Below are 13,234 nucleotides of genomic sequence, written 5' to 3'. Positions count from 1 at the left end.
AACCCCCTTCAGGTAGTTGAAAGCAGCTATCAAATCCCCCCTCACTCTTCTCTTCTGCAGGCTAAACAATCCCAGTTCCCTCAGCCTCTCCTCAGAAGTCATGTGCTCCAGCCTCCTCTCCCTCCCCCGGTAGGGTGGCCCGGCGCCCCGGGGACCAGCTCCCCTCCCCCGGTAGGGTGGGCAGGCGCCCCGGGGACCAGCTCCCCTCCCCCGGTAGGGTGGCCTGGCGCTGGGTCTCTCCTAATAAGATGGTTTTCCCCAGGCGGGTCTGTCCTTGGAGGAGATTTCTTGGTGCCTGTGACTGGCTGGCTCTGCCCACGCCCTCCATGACTCCTCGCCACTCCATGGGGCGGCTGGTCCCCTGCCGTGGGTCTAACCCCTCTGCCGGCGCTGCCCACGCCCTCCATGACTCCTCGCCGCTTCATGGGGCAGCTGGTCCCCTGCCGTGGGTTTAATCCCTCTGCCGGCGCTGGCCATGGGCTTTCTCCGGACACAGATCCTGTCACACGATGGTGGCTCTGCTCCGAGCGCTCCCTCTGCCGAAGGAGCTGCTGGCGTCCCCTGACCCCCCACTGCTGGCTCTGGCGCTAAGGGGCAGGGGTTGCCCTGTGGGAAGCTGTTTCTGCCCTTGGCATCTCTCCTTCCTCTGCCCCACGCCCGCAGGTGACTGAGCTGCACTGGTGCCAGGGCTCTGCTGGGGGTCCCACCGCCCGCTGCAGCCCTGGCCCAGGGGAATCCCACCCGCTGCGCCAGGGGCTCCCAGGCATCGCCTGGCCAGTAGAACTGGGGCCAACAGCAGGGTCCAGCCCAGGCGGGAGGTTGGGGGCAGCTGCAGAGCTCGGCCCCCCGAGGTGTCTGGGACGCCGGTTCCTGTGCGCAGGGTGGCGGTAGCTGCTGACACGCCCTTTGCATGGTCCAGGTGACGGAGGCCGGGCCCAGGTGGTGTCTGTGGACTTGGTACACGTCATTAGCGCCACTAACCACTGTATCCGTAGAGCAGCCTCGGTTCCCGGCCAGGCCGACAGAAATCCCTGGGCGGTGGCAGGTCTCTGGCTGCGAGGGGAACGTCGCAGCCTAGTCCGGGAGCCAGGCCTTCCCCCCGTATGACCAGGCACCAGCAGCCTGGCTGGGGGCCCGTGTGGCTGGGCTGTGCTAAGCTGCTGGATGGGAGAGCTGCTCGAGCGCTGTCTGTCGCGCTGGCCTCTGCCTGGGCCACGGCTCCCCGCCGCAGCGGCTCAGGGGGATCTTGCGCTGTGAGACGGCTGCGGAAAGGCAAGTTGGGCTGAATCCAGTCGCCTTTGTCCCCAGCGGCATCACAGCCCTAGGCCAGGGGCTTCCAGGCTGCGGGCCGCAGCCCCCTGGAGGTCCTCAGACTGTCTAGGATTTCCAAGGGGGGCTGCCCCTCCAGTCGAAACTTTGTAGGGTCTGCAAATGAAAGAAGGTCGAAAAGCCAGGCTGACCTAGTTCTTAGCCCTGCCTGTAGCGAGCTGGGGCCAGAGCGGGGCAGCTCGGCAGCACATGACCGTGATGTGTTCTGGGTCTTAGAGCAGCAAACGCTCCAGCGCAGAGCAGACTGAGGTGCATGGTGGTTACAGATGCACCTTTAACCCTTTATCTGCTGCTCCTCCGATTAGAAACCTCCCGGTCCCCTGCAGCGAGGCTCCTGCTTTGGCTGGCTGTCCATGGGGCAGGTTGGCCCCAAGGCGTAAGGCTGTGAGCGTCGACTATGTAAAGTAAAATAGTCGCCCAGTGATTTGGCTGCCGGCTCTCCCAGCGTGGAGGGAAGAGGGATGTCAGGTATGTCCTACCAGCCCTACGGGACACCTGCCCTGGGGCCTGGGGCTTTGATCCTGCAGGGGGGTCGTTCATCCTGCTAATCTAATTTATCCATTGACCCTTTCTGCTGTCCTACGACAACATCTAGTGTTAACAGAGCCCTCGGGTAGACTAGAATGTCCCAATCCCCGTTGCCTTGGCCAGAATCCCCTGTGGATTATGCAGTAGGAGTCCCTGGGAACAGGGGTGTTTGCCTTCTAGCCTGGCTTGTGTGTGTGTGTGTCTAGAACAGAACCATGGGACTGTACCAGAGTGGAATAAAGCGGAGCTGTTGGGCACAGCCAGTGCGGGGTGTTGCATTGCTCTCGGTGTAACGTGCTGCCCCTTGCTGCCGGGGGGGCCGAGCATTGCCTAGCCAGGAGCCCACTGGCAGCTTGTACTAGGCCTGGGTCTTCACTTGGTTCTGGTGCTGATCCTGCAATGGGACTGGCCCCCTGCAACACTGCACAGTCAGACACCAGAGCCTGCCGGCCGGTGAGGGGACACTGGCTGGGGAGGGCTCTGAGTCACTAGAGAGAATTCTCTTCCAGGTGTCTGGCGGGGGGTCTTGCCCACATGCTCCAGGTCTAACTGATCACAGTATTTGGGGTCAGGAAGGAATTTCCCCCCAGGTCAGATTAGCAGAGACCCTGGGGGGTTCCACCTTCCTCTGCAGCCTGGGACTCAGGTTAGTTTAAACCTGCAAGTGAACTTGAAGTCTTTAAGCTATGCTTTGAGGGCGTCCGTAACTCAGCCAGAGGTTGGGGGCTGTTACAGGAGTGGCTGGGGAGGTTCTGTGGCCTGTGACATGCAGGAGCTCAGAGAGCTGATCACGATTGTCCCTTCTGCCCGTGCAGTCTGAGAGCCGCGTGCAGGTTGGCGGCTGGCTTTGCAGAGGATGGCTGCAGTGGGCATCGTTCATGCTTTGGTTCAATACCCTCTTTTCCTGATCGGTCTCCTGCGCTTAGTGGGTTTCATGTCTGTTGAAACTCTTCTGTTTCCCTCCGACATCCCACCGGGACCCTGTCGGCTTCAGCTACCTTCTGCCGGCGAGAGCCAGGCTGAGACGGGGCCTGTCCCAGCCTCCCAGGGTCGGGCCCCGAGGGGGTGGGTGATGCGCTCTGAGGGGGGGTTCTGCCTGTTGAGGCTTTTCTGGGGTTCATTTACACTCAAAGGCCAAGATGTCCGAGTGGCTTTGGGTGCCTGGTTTCTGGGGGTGCCCCTCGCGGTCCGGTTCTCTGGGTTCTTCGCTGGCCCCCTCACCATGCTGGCTGTGCACTATGGCTGCCTGCGACCAGCAAGACTCCCCTGCGGGGGGAGAAGGGAGGCCCCTTTCCTTGCGGCTCTGGCTGTTCCCCAAAGAGGAGAACCTGCGACTTAGCGGCTGTTACGAGTGCACGCGCTGGGCACGGTCGGGGAGCTGGAGCTGGCAGAGACCTGCGGAGATGGATCCTGGGGGCAAGGGGAGCAGTTACCCATGGGGCTGAAAACCAAACCCAAATCAGCGCGTACACATCCGTGGTGTTCGTTATCCCCACCACAGGCCTAGTGGACTCAGCGGTGGTCAGAGCGGGGACAGGCAGTCCCTGCCCTGGGGTCAGCCCGGGGGGTGGGGGGAGGCAGCCAGAGAACAGCCGGGCTGTGCCACAGTGAGGCTTTTCACCTTACGTTGCATGTGAGTCTCACTGTCCTATACCAATGTTGTCTGCCTCAGTTTCCCTGTGTGCTGCACCAATGCCTAGGTGGTGGGAATTGGGTGTGAGACTTGCTGAGGCCGTCAGGACAAGTGAGGTGGCTCCAGTTGCCTGCGTGTAGGCGATGGCTAATGCCCTTCGTAACCTGAGACTGAGGAGGGGAAGGTGACCAGGTCACACTTTCCTCTGGAAGCAGGACAAAAAGACTGGATGGGGGAGGCCAGGCAGCTGGGTCCAGGGCAGTCTGTGGTGGGGGACTGGAGGGGGCAGGCCAGGGTGTCTGGGATCCTCCAATATGGACTTGGCTGAAAGTCACTGATTTCTGTGCTAACAAGTTCTATTCTACACCATGTTCCTGTCATCTAATAAATCTCTTTTACACTGGCTGAGAGTCACGTCTGACTGCGCAGTGGGGGGGCAGGACCCTGTGGCCCCCCAGGACCCTGCCGGGGCGACTCGCTGTGGGAAGCGCACGGAGGGGCAGAGGATGCTGAATGCTCCAAGGAGAGACCCAGGAGGTGAAGCCGTGGGAGCTTCTTGCCCTGCAGACAGGCTGCTCCAAGGGAGAGGAGGCTCCCCAGAGTCCTGCCTGGCTTGGTGGGGAGCAGCTCCAGAGCAGCGCCCGGGGACTCCGTGGCAATTGGCTCTTGTGCTCTTTCTCCCCAGCCGTGGGCTTGGCTGCAGCGGTTCCCGGCCTCGCTGCCCGTCGGGCTGGGCTGCTGTAACACCCTGTCCCGGGGGCTCTCCTGGGCTGTAGGGATCCAGCGCTAACAGCGGGTAGCAGCAGGGGCCTTCACCCGCCAGACGTGGGGACGCCCTGCCCTGCCCGGCTCTGCACACTGGGCTTGTGATCACTATTGAAAGCCTCAAGAAAGGGGGAGGAGGGGCCTGTGGGCTGCCTGGGCCCCATAAGCTCCTGACCATCCCCAGCTGTGACCCTGGGAGCAGGGAGGGGCTTGCACTGGGGCCTGGGGCTTTGGTATCGGCTTGGCCCGAGCACCACGTTTACCGGCACAGAGTTAGTTGTTCCCTCCCCTCCTGCTGTGCACCCAGAGTGAGACAGGGCCCTGCCCCACGGCGTCACCACCTCCTCTCCTCAGCGGTGTGGGCACGGCCGGGTACCCGCCTGCACGGAGTCCCTGGGCGCCGGGGCAGGGCTGGCGTAGGCGTGCCGGAGGGCGGGTGGGCCAGGCATTCCCAGAGCAAGGCACAGCAGGGTCCTTCAGAGAAAGGCTTTGGCCGCCTGGTTCTACATTTGGTGCGTTGTGTGTGGTGCTGGGGACCTTATGCCGGGGGTTGGAGGAGGGATGTGGAATCTGTTTTTCCTTCTGTTCTCAGCCCCCAGTGTGAGAAGACAGCGAGGAACGTGGCAGCTTCCCACGCAGACCAGGCTTCTCCGCCTTGTGCTCCTGATGCTCCATGTCCTGCTCCCCGACCTGTGTGTTCCCCACTCACGCTCCCAGGCTCCCCGGGGCTGGGCAGGGCCTGGGAGAGCTGGGCAGACAGGAGCCGCGGGAGGGGAGGGCTGGTGCCCAGCAGGGGCTGTTCCCTTCCATCTCGGGCAATGCAGGAGAAGCCGGGGCCTGGCCTAGGGAAGGGGCCATGTTGCTGGATCTGAGGCCCAGAGCCCAGGCCTGGCAGGTGGAAGGGAAGGTCTGGGCAGGGGCAGCGAGGGCAGCCGGGGGCCGTCCCAGGGAAGGAGGAGTGAGGGAGCAGGCTCCTGGCAGGGAGCGCTGGGCAGGGCCCAGGGGAGCGGCTGGGGCGACTCTGCCAAAGGGAGCGCCCAGTCGAAAAGGGATCCTGGTGGCTCCGGTCAGCACTGCTGAATGGCCACTGACTGTCCGGTTGGCAGCTCCCTGCCAGCCCCCAGCCCGACGCAGCTCCCTGCCAGCCCCCAGCCCGACGCAGCTCCCTGCCCAGCCCCTGGCACTGTCCAGCCCTCGCTCCCACCTGTCTGCTGCCTTTGCTCACCCCCTGCTTTGGGGCTCAAGCTACAGCTGCACTGAGCTCGCAGGGCAGGGCTGGTCTCGTGCCGGGGCACTGCCCAGCCCTGGGGGGCCCCGATCCCAGCAGAGACCGGGACATGCAGCACAAGGGGGGGGGAGTTCTCCAGTAAAGCGGCTTTGCTCTAGCTCAGGCTGCCTGGCTGCTCCCTGCGGGTCCCTCCCCGGCCCGGGAGCGGGAGCGGGAGCGCGGAGGCGGGTCCCTCCCTGGCCCGGCAGCGGGGCTCTGGGAGCGCGGAGGCGGGTCCCTCCCCGGCCCGGGAGCGCGGAGGCGGGTCCCTCCCTGCACTCTGGGCTGCAGCTTCTCCAAGGAGCCCGAATGTTTATATGGTTTTGGTGCAGAAAGCCGTCAGGGGTACGATATGGAAGGTGCAATTTTGTGTTGCTCTCCCAACATCTGCAAACGCCTTTGGAACACTCCCTCTGCCGCTAGCCAAGCGGGGAGCTTAAGGAGAGAAGACTTGTTCCACCAAGATCTTTGTTGTGGCTAAAGCAGCATTCGCCCTAAGGGGAACTGCTTCCACCTATTTGGAGAATGGATCAACAAGAAGAAGATATTGATTTCTCCTGATCATAGTGGTTGGACCCACCTACAAAAAAGCAATATGCATCTATGGTTCTTCTTCGAGTGATTGCTCCTATGCATTCCATTGTAGGTGTGCGTGCCGTGCGTGCACGGCTCTTCGGAACTTTTTTACCCTAGCAACCCCGGCGGGCCGGCTGGGTGCCCCCTGGAGTGGCGCCGCTATAGCGCAGGATATATACCCCAGCCGACCCGTCCGCTCCTCAGTTCCTTCTTCCCGCCCGTGACGGCCGTTGGAACAGTGGAGCACAGCTTAGCTGACCTCCACTTCCCTAGCTACTCGTAGTTTTCTCTCGTTCTGCTTATAGTGGTAGTTAAATCTGTTTGTTTGTAGAATAGTGTATTTATTTTACAGGGGTTGGGGGTTTATCCCCTTCCCCTCACCCGGGGCCGGTGCCCGGTCCACAGGGTTTTCTACTGCTCGGCCGGCCACAAGCCGCTGCCGACAAGAGATCTTCTCCTAAGTGCCTCGAGGGATCTTACCTCACAGATAAGTGCCGCGTTTGTGAGGCCCTTAATCCGTGAACAAAGGGGAGCGGGGCTTTCGTTTTGAACAGCTCCTGCGGGAGGCAGCTCTTGCTCCTCCGCTCTCGGCGCCGACCGCTAGTTCGTTTTCACGGCGCGCTCCCTCGGCACCGGACCGCCGGTGCCGCCAAGGCCTCCTGGCACCACCGTCGCTGGCTCCGACGTACCCTCGGCATGGACCTCTCTCCTGGAGGATGAAGAGTTACTCCGGCCAGGCAAGAGCCGTTGAGTCCGGTGCTGGAAAGCTCCCCGGTATGCACCGTGGTCGAGCTCGCCCGGAAGCTGCGTCCGAGCCTCCTGCTCCGCAGCCGAGCGCTACGCTCAGTCGGAGCGCCCGGCACCGATGTCTGCCGCGGCACCGACAATATCCGCACCTTTCACTCCGGCCAGGCAAGAGCCGTCGAGTCCGGTGCTGGAACGCTCCCCGGTACGGACCGTGGTCGAGCTCGCTCTGCCGCTGCGTCCGAGCCGCCTGCTCCGCAGCCGAGCGCTATGCTCCGTCGGATCGCCCGGCACCGATGTCTGCCGCGGCACCGACAATATCCACACCTTTCACTCCGGCCAGGCAAGAGCCGTTGAGTCCGGTGCTGGAAAGCTCCCCGGTGCGGACCGTGGTCGAGCTCGCTCTGTAGCTGCGTCCAGGCCGCCTGCTCCGCAGCCGAGCGCTAGGCTCCGTCGGATCGCCCGGCACCGATGTCGGCCGCGGCACCGACATTATCCGCACCGTTAACTCCGGCCAGGCTAGAGCCGTCGAGTCCGGTGCTGATAAGCTCCCCGGTACGGACCGTGGTCGAGCTCGCTAGGAAGCTGCGTCCGAGCCGCCTGCTCCGCAGCCGAGCGCTATGTTCAGTGGGACCGACGTCTGCCGCGGCACCGTCAATGTCTGCACCATTAACTCCGGCCAGGCAAGAGCCGTCGAGTCCGGTGCCGGAAAGCTCCCCGGTACGGACCGTGGTCGAGCTCGCCCTGAAGCTGCGTCCGAGCCGCCTGCTCCGCAGCCGAGCGCTATGCTCCATCGGATCGTCCGGCACCGACAATGCCCGCACCATTAACTCCGGCCAGGCAACGGCCGTCGAGTCTGGTGCTGGAACACTCCCCGGTACGGACGTGGTCGAGCTCGCTATGAAGCTGCATCTGGGGTGCCAGCTATGGTCGAGCTCACTGTTCCCTCCACGCCGGAGACAGTGTCCACGGCGAGGGGGCTGATTGCAACGACAGCATCTACGCTGCCTCAACCCCCGGCACCGCCGGTGGGGGTTGCATAGTCGATAGGCAAGCCTGCCTTGATCAGGCCACCCTACCTCGGCACCGCACAGCGGCACCGTTCAGGGTTGCGGTCCCGCAGATGTTCTCGGTCCCGTCACCGTTCTAGGTCTCGGCACCGTTCTCCATGTTGGTACCAGTAGTGCTCGCGGCACCGGTCAGCATCCCGTTCGCCGGTCCGGGACACTCAGCACCGATCAAGCCCCAGGCACCGGGATACTCGTAGCCACTCCTGATCATCGAGCCTCGCACCCTCGGTCGACCGCCCGGCACAGCTTCGGTGGCAGGTCCCGTTCTCGGTACCGGTCGGTCTACCGGTACCGATCCCCGGTGCCGCATCGAGCGACGTCAGTTACAGACGGAGACTCTACCAAGAGCTTGCTGCTCCTCCAGGGCCATCCAGCCACGCATCAGTGTCGTCCCGTGCGGACACTTCATATGCGTAGCACTCTGTTTTCCAATAGGTCTCCTGGAAGACCCTGGAGGGCACATCAGTGGTCATTCTGGACGCCGTGGGTGTACTACCACGCCAGAGGCGTACCAGTGATCCCATCTCGCTCCATTCCCTCCGAGCTCTGGGGGCCAGAGGTGGCAATTAGTCGTCCCCGTCCGACCGGTTCAGAGCAACCCCCGGTTCGGCACCAGGCTCCCAGATCCCGCCGGATCAGGAGGTTGTCCAGGAGCTCGAGCCCACACAGGACCCGCTTGTCCCGGGCCTTTCTTCTTCCTCCTCCCCAGATGAGGCGGGGGCAGGAACATACCCCTCCGGCCCTCCTCTGATCGAAATGCGACCAGCCCCTAAATCCAAAGAGGCTGGGCGTGTGGTCTTACTGGGCCATACGATGTACCCGGAGGGGGCCCTGCACCTTCGTGTAGCGCACCAGCAAGCCCTGCTTATCCGCTACTGTGGGTGGCAGTGGGCAAATTTTCAGAGTCGGTTCTTCGGAACTCCCGTCACGAGTTCGATGCCCTCCTGCAGCAAAAGACGGAGCTGGAGAGAGCTTCCCTCCAGGCCTCGTTGGACGCAGCTGACTCCGCTGCCATGACTCTGGCCTCGGGTGTTGCCACGCGGCGCGTTTCAGGGCTCCAGTTATCGAGCCTTCTCTCGCAGCTGCAGCACGCTATACAGATCTTGCCCTTCAATGGCACAGGCCTGTTCTCTGACAACGCTGGCCCTAGGCTGCAGAACCTAAAGGGCAGCAGGGTCACTTTGCTCTCTCTCGGCATGCACACGCCGGTAATTCAGCGCCGACGTTTCCGTCCCCAACCTCTGCTCTTACCCTACGCCTGGGCAAGGTCGGGACATGACCAGCGGGCGTGGCTTACACGGTCGTGGCCACCAATCCGCACCCCAAAGGAGCCAGAATTAGGGTCCTTCTGACCACCAATGGGGCAAAGCCTTCCCATCCTCGCCCCTCCTAAGGACCCCTCTCACGAGCGATTCCTCTGGCAAGAGGTGCGGACGCTCCTCCTCATCGGAGCTATACAGGAGGTACCTAAGGGCGAAACCTATTCCCCTGAGCGAAGGGAGGTCTCAGACCTATCCTAGGCCTGCAGGAACTCAACAAGTCACGATGCAGATGAGTTCCGCATGGTACCCAGGGCGACCGTCATCCCATCCTGGGATCCCGGAGGCTGGTACGCCGCCCTCGATATGAAGGGCACGTGTTTTCACGTTGCCTTTTCTCTTCCACACAGAAGGTACCCTCGGTTTGGGGCCTACCATCGTTATTCCCAGTATACGGCCCTCCCGGTTGGCCTCTATGCAGCCCAGGGGTATTCAAGGTGCATGGCTGTAGTCGCCGCCTTTCTTCACCACCGTCTGATACACGTTCTCCGTGTCTAGACGAGTGGCTCATTCGAAGAACCCCCAGGCCCAAAGTACCAGTCATATGGGCACCGACACGAACCTATTCCTGTGTCTAGGCCTGATGATCAATAGTAAAATCCACTCTGATTCCCATACAGGGAAAGGAATTCATTGGGACCGCCCCGGACTCCAGACTCGCCAGAGCCTGCTTTCATCAGCCTTGGTTTCAGGCGAGGGTAACAATTGTACAAGGTCGACGGACCTTCCCGCCAACTTGGGCTCGCTCTTGCCTCGGTTTCCTGAGTCACATGGCTGCCTACACGTTTGCAGCCAAACATACCAGGCTTCGCCTCTGTTCACTGCAATCGTGGCTCACCTGGGTGTGCCACCCGGGCAGAGGTGGCATACTCGTGGTCGTCTCGTTCCCCCCGAGCAGCCTAGGCTCCCTCAAACCGGGAGTCGGCGTCCTCCCCGGTGTATCCCGGGTTGCTGTTTCATTCACCCCTCGGGGTCCCTCATGACAGACAGCCCATCTCTCGGCTGGGTGCGCACCTGGTGTAGTTTCGCACTCATGGCCTTCGGTCAGCGCAAGTCCTGGCCTTCCACATCAATGTCCGAGAGCTGAGAGCAGTCTGCCTTGTGCCTATCTCACAAGTGGTGGTTTCCTCCCGTCTTTATCTATTCCGTTTTCCAGAAGTGGGTCTTCCCCCGCATAGCCCTCCTCGCTCTCGCGAGAACGGACGAAGAGAGAGAAACTCTCCACGTTCCAAGGTCTCTCCCCAGGCTCGGTCTTGGAGGATTTCCTGAGGCCATGGATCAGCCATCTGCCGTACGCTGTCCACTGTCCCCGCTGGTTCACGAGGTCCTGCTCACACTCCGCAGGGACAGAGCGCCCCTGATCGGGATCGCTCAAGTGTAACCTGGGCAGCACTGGCACACCATGTTGCTACGCCTGTCGGTAGCAACCCTCTTGGCACAGACCCCATGACGCGGAATCACGACAACCTTCACCACCCGGTCTTGTAATCCCGGCACCTCACAGCAGGACTCCTGCGTGGCTAAACCGATCCGAGTTACGTTGTTCGGCCTCGGTTCTGCGAGATTCTCCGGGGTGGTAGACAATCGTCCATTCGGTTCAAGTATCTGGCCGAGTGGAAGCGTTTTTCATGCTGCTCCGAAACGCGCAATGTTTCTCCCGCCGAGATCCCGCTCCATTCCATCTGGTTCCTCAGGGCTTGGAGCGTTTATACACCCCCCCAGTGGGGCCCCGCCATACACCTGGCTCTTCATTCTGGTTCTGCCCAGTTTTACGACTGCCCTATTCGAGCCGATGTCAGCATGCTCCTTGAAATGCTGTGTTCCTCAAGGACAAGGGCAGTTATTACCACGTCCGACCTGCCTCCCTACGGAGGTGTCTGCCTTTTATATCTACCAGGATATCTTCCTTCAGGTGGAGAGCAACAGTTGCCCTCCTTTTGACATCCGTAGGGCGTCTGCAATCTATATCTAGCGGACAGAGCCCTCTCGTAACGCCCCCAAAACCTTCATCGTACCGGCATACCGGACGAAGGGCATACCTGTCTCCTCCTAGAGGACTTCATCTTCAATGATGTGGTGCATACGCACCTCCTGTGTTTGGCCCATGTTCCATAGCGCCTTACTGCACATTCCACCAGGGCTCAGGCTTCTCTGCTGCCTTCCTGGCTCCAATACCCTTCCAGGGGATGTGTCGTGCTACTACCTGGTCCTCTATCCAGACCATTGCCTCTTTGGTCCAACAGTCCGGAGCTGATGCAGCCTTTGGCTTAGCAGTTTGCATTCTGCGACATCTACCTCCGACCCCACCGCCTAGGTAAGGCTTGGGAATCACCTAACTGGAATGCATAGGAGCAATCACTCGAAGAAGAAAAGACGGTTACTCACCTGTAGTAACTGTTGTTCTTCGAGATGTGTTGCTCCAATCCATTCCAGACCCGCCCTCCTTCCCCACTGTCGGACTAGCCGGCAAGAAGGAACTGAGGAGCGAACGGGCCGGCTGAGGTATATAAGGGGCGCCATGGCGGCGCCACTCCAGGGGGCGCCAGCCAGCCCGCCGGGGTTGCTAGGGTAAAAATGTTCCGAAGAGCCGTGCACGCGCGGCGCGCACACCTACATGGAATGGATTGGAGCAACACATCTCGAAGAACACCAGTTACTACGGTGAGTAACCGTCTTTTTTTATTTTGGGAGGTATTAATATGAAAAACTGGGTGAAGGTTTTTCCTTGATCAGCATCTGGGCAGGCCTGAGGATTCCCAGAAACAACAGGGCCCCAGGCACCGGCGAAAGGGTACATGGGGGTCACTGTTATATCTTCGTCATGCACCAACGCAGTCCAGTGGGCTAGTCGGGCTTTGCCGCCCGTCCAGCCTCCATTCGATTCGACAGTGAGAACTGGGGACGGGGGTGTGGGGAATGTAGCACCATTGGCTTTAATGCTTGGTTGTCCAGCTGGTGACTAATCAATAGCTGAGTTCCACTCGGCTCATTCTCCTAGACCGGGGGCGGGCAAATGTTTCGACCTGAGGGCCACATGGGGGGTTCCAAAACTGTATGGAGGGCCGGGTAGGGAAGGCTGTGCCTCCCCAAACAGCCTGGCCCCCCCTATCCACCCTCCCATTTCCCACCCCTGACTGCCCCCCTCAGAACTCCCAACCCATCCAATGACCCCTGCTCCTTGTCCCCTGACTGCCCCCTCCCGGGAACCCCTGCCCCGAACTGCCCCCTAGACCCCACCCCCCATCCAACCACTCCCTGTCCCCTGACTGCCCCCCGGAACCCCCTGCCCCTAACCCAACCCTCCCGCTCCCCTCCCCCTTACCATGCCACTCAGAGCACCAAGCTGGCAGCTGCACCGCCCGGCCGGAGCCAGCCACGCCGCAGCGCAGTCTAGAGCACCGGGGCAGGCCGGCGGGTCTCGTAGCAGCACTGCGCAGTGAGATGAGGTTGCAGGGGAGGGGTGGGGGGCGAGCCTCCCCGGCTGGGAGCTCAAGGGCCGGCAGAACGATCCAGTGGGCCGCAGTTTGCTCACCTCTGCCCTAGAGCATAGGTTACTGGCCTACATTTTCCATGCCTCTCTAGAAGCTACTGTTGCACTCAGAGAAGCCTCTAAATGAGACGGGTTGCTGGGAGCTGGAGTGATCAGCACAGGTGCTTGCATTGCTGCCTGCTTCAATTTTACAAATGCACTCGCAGGCCGGTCTGCCCTGGCTCAAGCAATCCCTTTTTTCAGACGTTTATACAGTGGACCTGCAATGGAAGCAAAGTTAGGATTGAAGTCTCGATGGTGTCTTGCCAACAGGGCTGGCTGTAGGCCAATTCGCCCAATTCTCCGGAATCAGGCCCTGCGCCGGCACCTTTTTAATTTTTACACACCCAGTGGCGCTCCGGGGGGTCTTCAGTGACGGGCCCTTCAGTCGCTCCAGGTCTTCGGCGGCATTTCAGCAGCGGGTCCTTGAGTGCGGCCGAAGACCCGGAGCGCTGCCAGGTGAGTACGAATCGG

This window comes from Mauremys reevesii, linkage group 2 (genome assembly GCF_016161935.1).
Source record: "Mauremys reevesii isolate NIE-2019 linkage group 2, ASM1616193v1, whole genome shotgun sequence".
In the NCBI taxonomy this organism is placed as follows: domain Eukaryota; kingdom Metazoa; phylum Chordata; order Testudines; family Geoemydidae; genus Mauremys; species Mauremys reevesii.
This window is presented reverse-complemented; position numbering follows the sequence as displayed.